The sequence below is a fragment of the Colias croceus genome, chromosome 16 (assembly GCF_905220415.1).
Source record: "Colias croceus chromosome 16, ilColCroc2.1".
Lineage (NCBI taxonomy): Eukaryota > Metazoa > Arthropoda > Insecta > Lepidoptera > Pieridae > Colias > Colias croceus.
The window spans coordinates 2,375,185-2,387,194 of NC_059552.1; positions in this window are offsets into that span (position 1 = coordinate 2,375,185).

A 12,010-nucleotide genomic window follows, 5' to 3' on the forward strand; every position below is an offset into this window, starting at 1 on the left:
CATGTATTCGTAGCACTTAAAGTAACAAGCGGCACTTAAGTACAAGTTAACGGTAACAGGTAGAGATGTATTGCACTATTAAACTGAATTACGTTCCTTAGGGGTCTATAAACTTCGGTCGGGTTATCTAGTTGTGGTGAGATGGTATGGTAATTAAGGGGTCGATGAACTTTTTCGTCATGACGGGAATGTGAACAATGCAATTACAGAAGTTTGCAGTCCAGGGTTGGCCAAATAGAATTCGAGGATTGTTAATTTGTAAATACTTAAGTTTCAATATTATTCCCAGACAAGGTGTAGTCGTTAATTGAGTTTTAATCTATACTATATAATATTATAAAGCTGAAGAGTTTGTTTATTTGTTTGTTTGTTTGAACGCACTAATCTCGGGTCCAATTTGAAAAATTCTTTCGGTGGTAGATAGCCCATTTATCGAGGAAGGCTATAGGCTATATATATATATGTATATCATCACGCTGAGACCAACAGGAGCGGAGCAATGCGGGTGAAACCGCGGGGAACAGCTATAACTCATAAAGTTGCGTAGGTAATTCACATAGGTACCTTTGAGAAATAGGTTAAACATTAATAACTGAAGAATACTGAGAAATTATTATTTTTCAATAATATTTTATATTGCAAATAAGTTACTCCTTGAATTTGATTTAAATTTACAATTATTGCCAACATACCAGAGTAGTTGAAGCTGTGAATAAAATCTAAATTTATGTCCGTCTGTCTAGACTCAAGAAGGTATTCATGCGAGATGGAAATAGTTTACGAACCACTTAGTTTATTGATTTCTTATTTCTTACGGATGTATGGATGTATGGATGTTTGTTACTCTTTCACGTAAAAACTACTGAACCGATTACAATGAAATTTAGCACACATATAGAGGGTAACTTGGATTAACACATAGGATAGTTTTTATCCCGGAAATCCCACGGGAACGGGAACTATGCGGGTTTTCCTTTGCAAACGCGGGCGAAGCCGCGGGCGGAAATCTAGTATTACATACTTCCATACTATCGTATTGTAGATGAATTTTTACCATTTGCGTTTACTGGGAATTTTTCTCTCAAAAGTAAAGCGAGCAATACAGTCTATAATTCTTATCAAAATAAGGTAATGGCACATATTGAGTTAAAGCCCATACGGGACCCACAACAAACTTCAAACTATGACAATGTCATCTCAAAACGAGATTGCAGCGTTGCAAGAGCACAGTTGAGTAATAACATTAGTCTGAATTACTACGAGATCTTTAGTATTGTTTACAGTTAACTTCTTAGGACCGTAGAGCTTTAGTGGTTAAACTTTGTAGATTTAATACGAAGTAATTCTGTTAAAACCTTCTAGTTTTTAGTGTTTAATCTGGACCAAGTATGTTTTGTGGACGTGTTTTTTCTTTGGTAAAATATATTTAATTATAATAAAATTTCGAATTATATAACAGTACACGATTTTAATTTTGTCACTACTTTGTTTGTTATTTTTTTCTTATTAAATTCTGGGGTAATTATAGATTAAATTCCAAAGGAAATATTAAAAAAATATACTTGACATAAAACCTTAATTAATCTCTTTCCAATAAATCTCTAACATAAAGCACTTAATCCATTGCAAGTATTGGAGCGATTTATAAAATATCCTGAGGTCACAGCAAAAGTTTAGGGGTCACAAGTGACTTAGCGGAAAAGCGAGGTTTTTCGCAAAGAAGCCGGGACCCTTGTCATCTAGGCTATAGCCGGATTTGTTTGACTTTCGCAGTACACAATATGATAGAGAGTGTATCTACGATACGTGAGTCTAGCTTTAAAGGATATCTTGTAGTTTCAACATTTCATGCGGAGTCATACGAGGGAATATTGTATGGTGGTTTTGTTTCAGACAAATAATATGAATGTAAAGAAATATTGTATATTGCAACGATTACTGAGAGTAACGATAATAGATAAACATAATATAGATATACAGACTTATAAATAACAAACCAACTAATAACGATTTACGATCGAAATTTATACATATAAGGATGATGATACAAAAAGTAAGTAGGTACATAATTTCAATTAATGCTTGGGTTAAAACTACTTATAGGTAATTAATTTTATGTTCTATGTCCATATTTCGGAAGTTTATGCGTGAATAAATAAACATGCTACGAGCAAAATTCATTGCTTATACCTATATACGTACCTATATTGAGTTATGCAAACATACTATTTTAAAAACATTAGTTATGTTAGAAGATGTTTATGGATTATTAAGATGTCTACTTCAATCCTAGCCAATTCAATCAAAGTCGATATTTCTTCGAGATGTACCTATAGAAAATAGGTTTATGGGGAAGTCGACAACCACAAGACATGTCTTCCTCAGTAATAACTGTTCTTACCTACTCAAAAAAAGTGCGTCTGCGTTTAAAAACATCGAAATCTCTTAAAATTTTCGCGCTTTAAAATTCAAATACCTAGAAGTGAAACTTGGATTGTGAAGGTGGAAGCAGCTTTAAAATACTAAAGTTTATCCGTCGAGGTGACTTTTAATATCTACTTACAAGTTTTTAAGAGGGTTGATATTTTAGTTTTGGAGTGAATTGAAATTAGTGATGGTTAATAATAATTAAAAGATTCCATAATTAATTTATGGTTAGGCCACGTTAATTCCGCGTTTCCACCTGCAAGTAGACTTGCAAGTTGCTGTCAGACAGACTGTCGGACATTTCTCGCGGAAGTTTTCTTGCAGGTGGACAGGCGGCCTTAGAACAGTAGGTAGCTATTTTTTTATTAAATTCTATATGTAAGGTTTATGTTTATTGTTTATTTGTACTTGAATTGTTTTGAAATAAAACAGACATGATTTAGTAAAATAAGTAAGCTTATTATTTGAGAACTAGGAGGGTTCGTTTTCATTGTAATTTTCTTGGAAATTTCTCAATTATATTCAACGTAAAAATAACGTAATAAAATATGTAGGTAGATACCCATAGATAGAGAACCTATAAAATATTTTTACAAAAAAAAAAAAATTAAAAGGTGTAAATTGTTGAAAGAATTTATATAAAACTGGAGCTTATTTTATAAAAAAATATTCACGAATTTGCAATAAATATGTTTATTGTGTTTTTAATGTTGTTAACATTTTCGATACCGTAATCCTTTCTCAATATCTAAGGTAATCTTGTTGATACAAGACTCGCTTTTATATAAAAATTTGTAATGAAAATATATGATAGAATTAGATATAGGTTCATATAGTTTTCGCTATTTCGCACAAAACAATTAACCAGCATTGTTAGATGACCTTTCAACTCGATTGGATGACTGAACCAATGACAATATACGCAGTGACTATGAACACAGTTGACAGATATATACTACGTACATATTGTTTTGTGTTTACTAAATAATTAATTAAAAAATAACCTACTTATAATAAAAATGCGAAAGTTTGTGAGGATGTGTGTGTGTGTGTGTGTGTGTTTGTTACTCTTTCACGCACTTCTACTGAACCGATTACAATGAATCTTAGCACACATATAGAGGGTAACTTGGATTAACACAATATAGGATAGGTTTTTTCCCGGAAATCCCACGGGAGCGGGAACTATGCGGGGTTTCCTTTGAAAACGCGGGCGAAGCCGCGGGCGGAAATATAGTAAGAAATATGTTTAGGTGTATCTATAAATTTTGTTTATTTTTTTAATACTAGTGAAATATTTACACTGAGATTAAGTAGTACAGAGAATAAATTAACAGTCAAGTTTGATTTTAATGAAGGCTTGATAATAGAAGGAAAGATGATCAATAGGCACTATAAACTTTTCCCTTATTAATATCAGACTTCATGACTTGATATAGCATGCTGCATGATAAATTCCAGCATGTTTCTTATTTCTTTATAAAAAATATTATACAAATACCAAATACATGAAATCTTTTTAAAGCACTAAAAAGGTCGCACGGGCCATATCTATACTAATATTATAAAGAGGAAAGGTTTGTCTTTGTAATTATGTATGTATGTATGTATGGTTTTCACGCATAAACTACTGGACCGATTTTGATGAAATTTGCCACAGACAATCTTTAGACCCTGAGAAAGAACATAGGCTACCTTTTATTGCGAAATATGTACTACGGACGAAGCCGGGGCGGACTGCTAGTGAATAGATAAATACAGTAGGTAATACAACAATTAATCAAGCTAAAAACCCAAAATTGAAAAAATAAAAATATAACGTACTATTAAATTGATACTAGTCCGTGGTCACACTATTTTGCAATATTGACGGCTCTTGTATTCAAAATGCTGATGGTGCGTTTTTATTACCTACACGAATTTGATGAAACTTGTCCTGAAATTAAAAAGTGTGATGGGATTGGTGGTGACGTGTATAGAAATAAATTAAATGTTACTACATATATTTTTATATTACGCACAATTCACACCATTCTACAAGGTAACTAGATTTAGAATATTTTGTCCAATTTGAACCACTAAACTTTTAAATATAATTCTTTATGTAAAGACTTTTCATTCATAGTGCTTGAATGTAAAATTATTAGTATTTTGTCATTTATAACCACCTTACCTACTACCTACAATCGTAAAACATTTTTTAATATCACAGATACAAAATCCGTGTAAGTAAAAGCAAAATAGTAAACACACAGCCGTTCAAATAAAGTGTACATTTTTGTCACCCACACCGTTGGAACTCTAATAAAAATATATTTCGTCGCCCCAACGATGCCGACGAAAGACTTTATTGGCATTTGCTCATGGGCGCCGTTTCGTTTGATTGGCCATTACAAGAATTGGAAAATAACGAGCTTGCTATCCCATCAGTTATGACGCCAATTCATAGAGCACACGCGTATTTTTTATCTTTGACAGTTTGCGTTGTTTATGGATTGCGCTGTCAAACATTTCAGTTTTGGAACGCGCGAAAGCATAGAGACATGATTCATCACTTTTATATATTTTTTTCTTATTTTTTTTAGCAAATAACTGTTTGCTTGTCTACATTTAATTTATTGTATTTTATAATTGTTCGAACTAATTTTACATATTATTATTTACAATTGAAATTCTCATATCGTTTCGATGCATAAAACACGAATCTAACTAACGTTACCCAAAATTACAACTTACGGTGAATACTTCAGCCATCTTCGACTGTCCCCAAAAAAAATATACATCACTCATCGTCACTCATGCAAATGCTATTACGAAAACTGGTTATCCAAACGACTTTAGCTTCAGGTCCCTCTCGGGCCAATAAAATACGTTATAATTGAATTCGTATGGGTTCGTCCCACCCGACCTGTCGTGCGTTGATTGGCTGGTATTCAAATTTCCCTTCGTCGAGGTGTTGGGTTATAAGGTTATTCTGTGGCTAATATTTTTGCATGTCCCCAGGCTAAACGGTTGGTAATGGACCATGAAATTAAGCGATTTATGGCACGGGTGTGGTTACGGTAGGTTATTCCACAAATAAACATTTCTGTGAGTTTACACGGTGTATGGAATTTTTCGGCTTTGTGCTTTCAGTTAGATCTAGTTTTATGATAGTTTAAAGTAGTCGCTTTGCAGCTGTAGTTTGAAAGAAAATATGGCAAAATCATTAATATCTATTTTATCCATGTCGTCGTAATTTATAACTGAAAGTCTATTCCTTCATTAAAACTTATCATAAACGTTTATACCTTATTTATCAGAGCACTAAATCAATCTGATACAAAACAAAACGGAAGACTATTGTGAAACAGGTTCGTTATTTCAAAGACGATCGTAAAGTTACATCTCGTAAAATTAGGCTTGATTAAATTGAAAAAGATTAGATTCGATGTTAGATTTTGTTACTCGCCTTTCAGTTGAAGCTTGATGAGAGAAAATAAAACGGATAGCTTAAGATAATTAATTAAAGCACTTCGATGGAATACGCTGTTTTGAAGTCAGTCTTGTTTTTTATGAGGGTAGAATGGATATGTGTAGGTACATCACTTGTGAGATTACACGCATAAAGTAACGATCATGGTAATATCAATGTAAAGTAGTAGAATTAAAAATATAATAACTGTATATAAGAAAATTGTTTGTAGAGATTCTTCGACATGTTGTCTTCATTTACAAGATTAATATAGATCAACAGTAAAAAAATACATTTATCTAAATTTAAAAAGAGAATCTACCTCTACCTTAAAAAGTCGGCAACACATCTGTAGATGCCTATGGGCTGTGGAATTGCTTACCATCATGCGATCCACATGCTCGTTTGCCTACTTTCATATAATAAAAAAAAAAAATCATAGGTAGGTATCGTTTAAAAGCATAACGTCATTTTTTTAAATTTCGACTATTATCTAAATTGTTTGATGTTTTGTATTAACATGAACCTCTTCTGGTCAATTTAAAACTGACCCGACGATTTGATGGCGGGATTTATATACTTTTTTTATGGCGCAATAAAGTTCCCTTAGAACCAAGCAAGATAGTTAATCTAGAGTTGACGTAAAACGAAAGTATTCAATGACACGGACGAGGGTGTTTAAAGAAAATGTTTATTAAATAAAAATTTATTCATTTAATTTATTCAATAATAAACAGCAATAATCAAAATATTTTGGTACAAAAAACGGAAAAATAAAGGAATTATATTTAACCTTCTTCTTACCTCATCTAATACTGGCCATGCATAATATTTTAATAAAAAAAAATGTTGCGTTGCAATGTTCGAATTTTGAATATGGCGCGCAAACCACGGCTGCAATAAGACATTTGATAAATTAAAATGAGAATTTAGAAATCCGCTGAAAAGAAAATGCACATACTATATTTTAACAATTAAAGTGCTTTAAATAGAAGATAGAAGCATGGTCTGTGGTTGGTGGTATTCGGTATAGGCAAGGCTGATTCTAAAAAAAATGTTTCAAAATTTTCGGTGAGTTTAATATTGAATATACCTACTTATACCTACCTACATCAGAATTAATTTTGAATAAAAAATATTTTCATTGAAATGAACATAAGTTACTTAAAATAATATCAATTATGTTTTCCGCTAAATACATATTTAGTATGTGTCATGCAAAATATTTATATCAAAATACTTTTTTTATGATATTATCGAAATTTTATACTCATGTACTTATAACTATATAATATTTTGACGACATTTTTAGTAAAGTCATGAATATTATGTGTACCTCTACCTACTTTATGGTGCCCGTTACTAATATAATTTTAAGGAACCGTGGAAGATCGTAATAAACAATTCAATTTTAATGTTCAAGCATCTTCTGTTGTACGAAAATCACATTTACGTCAAGCAGAATTTCAATATTAAAATTAAAATAGATTTGATTTTACGATCGTAAAATTTTTATCGGAATTCTTTTATTGAGTGCTTTATCTTATTTATTATAATGAAGGTAATCAATTCAATTTTCATTTGCGGTTTTAATTAAATTGCAAGTTGTTCTTTGTAATATTTGTCATGAAAATTAAGTTCGATGTGACAAAATCGGACAAAAGCTTTTGATAAATTTTCGAGGATAATTAATTATATATTCGTGTTTTATATTATGACTTATTCGAATTCTTGGATGGGACCTTCACCTAGCATTGACAGGTTGATGATATTAACTGTGTTTTTAAGCATAGTAAATAAACTTATATTGTTTTTTGTTCCATAATAAAAAAAATATAGAAGAACGAGGTGTGAAAAGACAAATATATTTAGAGGCCATGTAAGGCCAATAGCAAACAATCCCATACCATTTAAGTATACAATTTTAATTATTATTTATATATATTAAATGATGAATTCGAAAAGGTATCGTCTAAGCGTAATTTAAAAATTTAAAATAATTGCCAATTAGACGTGGATTCTTCACGTCAACCACAGATGTCAACGTTTATTATTATATTTTATAATAATATTGTCATAGTTTTAACAAGATTTTATGCATATTAGGATTAGTAAATTACTTGGTGAAAGTTAGTTGCCTTTACGCCTGTGTCGGCTCTTATTTGACGTAGCTTAGTGATATCATTTTAAAATTCTTATTTCCAGAAAGCTTTCTGATATGAGGTATTTACACATAAAGTTGTATTAAGAAACGAGTTGGAATATAAAATATATATTACGCTAAAGGTTGTCGGTAATTTACGGTTTTATCGCACTATTTACGAGGGGGACAGTTTGAAAAGATCGTTGCTCACAATAAGTTTATGGCAATCGCTAAGCGAATTTGCGAGTGCCATAGCACTTATTGGAAATACATATTTTTGTAAATAATGTTCAACATACTTTTTTACCGGGAAAATAGCTGATTTATATCTGATATAATATATTGATCATGTAGACGGTGATAAAAATCCGTAATTAATGTTGACCTGAAGTTACATGTTGCTATAATTTTAGATTTCTACATAAAATAAAATGTCAAACCAAAAATGTATTATAATATTTTATTTTATGTTATAACACAATATGCTATTGATATATGATGTTATGATCCTATATCCACTTCTGTTAAAATAAAACTACTTTGAGATCGTGAAATTTTTCCTGCAAGCGCGACCTAATTCACAAAACTCTATATATAGCATTAAAAAGCCACTGATGATCTTTTTCCCAATACCCTATTCAATTATTTTGTCTTTCAAAATAATTCCCGCGTTAAATTTAATTTTCCTGAAAACTATCATTAAGCGCTCGGGTCCATACTTGTATCAGATGGAACCTGAATATGACTTGAGACTCCTTAATGAATAGCGTTCAACCTTACAATACAATTCTAAAGATCTATTCGCAGGCCCCTTTCAAGGATTTCTTGGAATAAAATGAGAAAGGATCTATCACAATTCATTATAATATGAAGCGGATTTTCTATTGTGAACTTCCATTATAGTCTCATTTATATAAGATCAAACGTGATCCCACAATGGGCCTTGTCACATTTGAAATCGATTAGGATATTCCATTAATAAATTGAATTTATTTATCGGATCACAACATACTTCCTTAAAATTGACGGTTGCGTATTTTTAGGTTTATTTAGTTTATTTTTAGGTTAGTATTTTAGTGAAAAGGGCACTTTAGAACTGAATATAGATTTATAAATCAAGTTATCTTAAAACGTTTTTAAATTTAAAAAAGGCATTGAGCCAAAAACGAAACTTTTTAATTCCTCCGTGAAATCGCATCGACTACTCCCAAAATATAGCGCTGATGGTGTACGGACATTTTTTCCAATCCAAAAATGAATACTCTCTCGGACAAATGACAATTTACAATTTCATTTCGCTTGCAAGTCCGTTTTATTTTGTTTTGTATTTTCATTGCAGCATAGGCGTTGGGGACATCAAAAAGATATTTTAGTCCACATTCAGAAAGAGGATCAAGGTATGTTCTTTTTTTCATAATACATTTATGTTACTATATAAAAATACCATAGACTCATTACCCACTGCCGTTTATTGCGTGCATTTAACAATTTGTGTATAAAAAAAATATTCCATTGCGAATATTTTTTCAACAAAACGGAGAAAATATTAAAGTAGACAAGGAAGAAGCTCGAATAAAAGTTAGCAACATGGAGACGATAGGCAGATGTCATGTTATCATTGCATACGACACGATGTTCACAAACTTACTTTTGGTACGGACTTGAAGAAAAATATAGAGAGCCCTTTATTTTTTTAAATTAAACTTCATGCTGAGATAGAGCCTATTGGCCCAAATTGTAAACTAAATTTACCCTTTATTTAGCGGTCTCTTTTATTTCTTTGTATGCGTAAATAAATTTAAATTGCAATAAATCTTTTTTTGTAATACGTATAGGTATTTGGGTAAATTCATTCGCAATAAACGAGTACAAAGCATTCATTATTATAACGTTGGCATAAAAAATGACTAACGACAGTAAATAAAGGCGGATTTTTTTAACATTTCATCTATATTTTACAATTATTCCACACGATCACCGAATCCTAAATCCTATTTTAGGTTTGCACATCCACAACTAATTGATGCGGAAGCTTGTGGGCGGCGCTTGTCGTTTACAATTTGGTGACGTCAGCTCGTTTGCCTTCCTGCCACATATAAAAACGAGAAATGGGTCATCCGAAATTAAGTCGTTCGCCTATGTTTTCAACACCGTAAGTACAGTTTATCTTAAGACTGTAAGGGGCGTAGAATCTCATGATAACACAAGCAATATATTAGTAAGTTTAGGTTTACAAGGGCCCCGTACGAAGGTCCCAAACAAACGCAGATCCGAAAGTGCAACCCTGAACACTTTAGATATTCCGAACATTGGAGCTCATCTAGGGAACTTTAGTCTCATCCGTACTTAAAGTTGAGAAGTTCTCGCTTAAACAAATAACGCATTTGAATATCCAGCCCAGTTTGAATTGAATAGCTCGAATACTTGCCAGTTTCCACTTGGAAACTTAAGTTTGTGGTTAAAAATTGCCTCATACGTTACACGATGAAAGCAAGCCGGATAGCAACGGCCAAATTATTAAGAGTTGGATTTGTAAAGAATGGTACTCGTGCTTTGCATTCCTTATAATGATACGTAAGAATTCTTTGTCGTCGTTTCGCTTTATTCTTTTATTAGTGTGGTAATTTTTGATATATACTGAAGGCGTATATTGTAATTCTTTTAATTTATATTAAAACATATTTTTTATAATTCCACATGTTCTGGAAAACGGTTTCCTATCCCTTGCACAATCTACTTATTATTTGACTTATTTGAACGCAACTAGTTGTGTATTTATAAAGAATAAGAAATTAATTAATTATTATTTAATAATTTCAAACAAGTATACACAATAATAGATAAATGAACTTCTAATTAAGCTGTGCTGATTACGAGTCCTGTCACGATATGAACTAATGTATTCATCAGGCTTTAGTTTTGGTGAGACAGTTTGATTAATTTAATTTTCCACGTCGTGTGCTAGGAGGAGGACATATTGTGACAATATTAAATAATTATGCTGCCAGTCATTTAATTAATGTTATGAACTTGCTTGAAGTTTTGGTGGCTTCCATGTTAGTTTATTATAATTTTTCTAACTATCCACTTAACGCAATTTAAACAGATACTATAGATTAAATTTAATTAGTAATTTAAATTGACAAAAAAATTAAAGAAGAAGGAAATTGGTCCTTAATTTAGGAGTTATAATTACAAAATTGGCTGGTAATTACATACTCATTTTATCAGGTAATTTAGGCTTCGACTGTTTTTATCTCTAATATATAAAAATCAATGCCACTTTTCGTTGTAATTCCATAACTCGAGAACGGCTGAACCGATTTCGATAATTCTTTTTTTATTATATTCCTTGAAGTACGAGGATGGTTCTTATGTAGAGAAAACGTAAACATGTACCACGGGCGAAGCCGGGGCGGACCGCTAGTAGTTTATAAATAAGGCAGCAAAATCCTATATATCAAAATATGATTAATGTAATCCATACTATATATCTATACTTAATATTATAAATGCGAAAGTAACTCTGTCTGTCTGTCTGTTACTCAATCACGCTTAAACTACTGAACCAATTTTCAAGAAATTTGGTATGGAGATATTTTGATATCCGAGAAAGGACATAGGCTACTTTTTATCCCGGGAAAATGACGCAATCCCGGAAATCCCACGGGAACGAGAACTATGCGGGTTTTTCTTTGACTGCGCGGGCGAAGCCGCGGGCGGAAACCTAGTATTCTATAAACGCTAGGTACATCAGTTTGAAGTTATAACGACTTTCAGTAATGTACGCTAACATTACGAGTTACGATGTGAATTGTAAATTCACAAACTTGACTATTTGTGTGAAATCAGATAAACAGAGCAATTAATTGTCTTATGAAGTTATGTATGTCGCTAGTTGTATAATAATTTACCAAGGAACTTAATATCACTATGGTAAATTTGCAGACAAATATGCCAATTTCTTGGTATTGCCAATATTTGTC